The sequence below is a fragment of the Symphalangus syndactylus genome, chromosome 12 (assembly GCF_028878055.3).
Source record: "Symphalangus syndactylus isolate Jambi chromosome 12, NHGRI_mSymSyn1-v2.1_pri, whole genome shotgun sequence".
NCBI lineage: Eukaryota > Metazoa > Chordata > Mammalia > Primates > Hylobatidae > Symphalangus > Symphalangus syndactylus.
The window spans coordinates 83,668,176-83,671,529 of record NC_072441.2 but is presented as its reverse complement, the minus strand read 5'-3'; positions in this window follow the sequence as shown (position 1 = coordinate 83,671,529).

The following is a 3,354-nucleotide window of genomic DNA, read 5'->3' as shown; positions in this document are numbered from 1 at the left end:
GGGCGGGGCTGGGACGCCGGGATCCTGGAGGAACTCCGAGAGGGGCGTGGCTTAGCAAAGAAGGCGGGGAGCGCAGCCTGAGCCAGGGAGAGGGCGCGGCCTAGGGTTTGGCCTTTCATCCACTGAGAGCCAGGGAGGAGGAGCCCCCTGCAGTGGCGGGAAAATTGGACGCGGGTTTGTAGCTTGAGGGACTTGGGAGGGAGAGGGATTGGGGACCAATGGAAGAAGTGGAAATGGCTTTTGGGATTCTTCTCCACTCTTGCCCAGGGACTTCTGTCCTGCTTCTGTCTTCTCTCAACACTCTCCTAGGCATATTTTTGTCTTTTGGTCTCCTCCGAACTGCTTCCCCTAGTATTTAATTTCCTAATTCATTCTGTCAGCCTTCACCAAGTGCAACTCTGCCTGTCATTGAGTGGATGCTGAGGAAACAAAGATGAATACAAAAGTCCTAGTCTTAGCATCTCCATGTAGTAATGGAAAACAACACAACACAAAACAAAAACAAAGGCCTAGCCATAAAGCCACTGCTCATCTGTGCCCAAGGACAGACAGGTAAATTGCAGTGCTATGCGAAGTACTATAAATTCCTAAATATCTCAAATCCTTCCCTTCATCTCCAATTCTTATTTCCACTGCCTCATTTCAAGCCTTCAGCATTTTTTTCACCTAAATTACTTCGGAAACCTCTAAAAGAGTCTTCAACGTCTTCCAGGCCAATTCTTCTTCCATTCCCTGCCAGTTACCTTCCTAAAATCCAACTATGGCTATGTCACTTGCTTGAAGTCCATCAAGCTTTCCCATCTTCTACAGAGGTACATTTAAGCTCCTTAGCATGGTGTACTAGGCCCAAAAAATTTGGACCTAGTTTCAACAGTCTGTCTTCTGACAGTCCCTCTCTTGAAAGCCAGAGCCCCAATCATGCTGAAAGACTTCGTGCTGCCTTGTCTCTATGCTTTTGCAAATATTTTCTCTGCCTGGTATTCTCCTCCAATTCACTTTTGAACAGTTGGTTCAGATCTTGCCTTCTCTAGGAAACCTAGGAACACATTTCCAACTCTCCTTTCCCCAGGTAGGGTCTATTCTAGAGCTTTTTTACAGCAGCCAGGGCACCACTGTTTTGAGCAGCTCATGTCACAGGGCTACCATTATTATTATTATTTTAAGAGATGAGGTCACACTATGTTGCCCAGGCTGGTTTTGAACTCAGAGCTCAAGTGATCTTCCTGCCTTGGCTTCCCAAAGTGCTAGGATTACAGGCATGAGCATGGTCTCATTATTTATTTACAGATTTTCTCTCCTGTTAGATTGTGAAACTCTGAGAAACAGGAACCTTGCACCTGGCATAATGCTGGACACATAGTGGACATTCAGTAAATGCTTGTTGAATGAATTAATAATCTAGGAAAATGTTCCAGGAGGAGGAAGTGAAATCTTTACTTCTCTCTCCCCAACTCCGTCATCGATTGCCCTCCATGTTCTATTTCAGGGAACTTCTCTAAACTATGTCTGGTTATCTGATCTAACCTCCGTCTGACTATCCTTCATCCAGCTCCTCTCTGAGATTTCCTGACTTTATTTATTTACTCATTCTAGAGTCAGGGTCTTGCACTGTTGCTCAAGCTGGAGTGCAGTGGTGTCATCATGACCCACTACAGCCTCAAAGCAATCTTCCCACCTCAGTTTCCTGAGGAGCTGGGACCACAGGCGTGAGCCACCTTGCTCAGCTCCCTGACTTTAATATAGTTATTCTCAGATTATATTATTTCTCTTTCAATTTACCTTTCTGACCACTTCTCATTTCCTTCTGTAGTCTCTTAACTGTTTCTCTTTCTCATTTTCTTTCTTTTTTTTTTTTTTTTTTTTTTTTTGAGATAGAGTCTCACTCTGCCGCCCAAGCTGGAGTGCAGTGGCACAATCACGGGTCACTACAGCCTCGACCTCCCCAGGCTCAGGTGATCCTCCCGCCTCAGCCTCCCAAGTAGCTGGGACTACAGGTGGGAGACACCATGACTGGCTAATTTGTATTTTTTATTTTATTTTATTTTAGACACAGTCACACTCTGTCGCCCAGGCTGGAGTGCAGTGGCACCATCTCAGCTCACTGCAACCTCCGCCTCCCGGATTCAAGCGATTCTCATGCCTCAGCCTCCCAAATAGCTGGGATTACAGGCACCTGCTATCACACCCGGCTAATTTTTGTATTTTTAGTAGAGACGGGGTTTCACCAGGTTGGCCAGGCTGGTCTTGAACTCCTGTGCTCAAGTGATCCACCTTCCTGGGCCTCAAAAACTGTTAGGATTACAGGCATGAGCCACCGAGCTTGGTCTAATTTTTGTATTTTTTGTAGAGTCTGGGTTTCGCCCTGTTGCCCAGGCTGGTCTCTAACTCCTGTGCTCAAGTGATCCACCCACCTTGGCCTCCCAAAGTGTTGGTATTACAGGCGTGAGCCACCTCGCCCAGCCTTCCTGTTCTTTTTTAAGATTTAGTAAACTGGCCAGGCGTGGTGGCTCATGCTTGTAATCTCAGCACTTTGGGAGGCCGACGGGGGAGGATTGCTTGAGCTCAGGGGTTCAAGACTAGCCCGGGTAACAAAGTGAGGCACTATCTCTACAAGGGAAAAAAAAAAAAACAGCTGGGCGTGGTGATGCGCGCCTGTTTTTTTTTTTTTTTTTTTTTTTTTTTGAGACAGAGTCTCACTCTGTCACCCAGGCTGGAGTGCAATGGCCCAATCTTGGCTCACTGCAACCTCCGCCTCCCGGGTTCAAGCGATTCTCCTGTCTCAGTCTCCTGAGTAGCTGGGATTACAGGCACATGCCACCATGCCCGGCTAATTTTTGTATTTTTAGTAGAGACGGGATTTCACCATGTTGATCAGGCTAATCTCGAACTTCTGACCTCGTGATCCGCCCGCCTCTGCTTCCCAAAGTGTTGGGATTACAGGCGAGAGCCACCGCGCCCGGCCCTAGTAAACTTATATTTCTCACACATTATGTAAGCCACCTGAGCATACAGTTCTCAAGTGAGTCCCCCTTTTCGGCACCCGATTCTCCAACCCTCCATTGCTCAAACCTTTCCTCCATGGCTGTGTCCCCACCCCGAGTCGTGCATAACTTTTGTTGATGACAAAAGGTGGCAGACTTTTGTCCTGGGGATAGGTAGGTGAAGTGTTTTAAGAAATGGTTATTTTTAGGCTATGCAGAAGAATGAGGCTTCACCATCAAGCTTCACTACAGTCAGGCGTGCAGCGCAGCGACACTGTATTGACAATGACAACCCTTTCTTTTAAACTCCAAACCTAGCTAAGCCACACGTCTCCACGCAAAGGGTAAAAGATTGAAGACGGAGTGGGAAAGG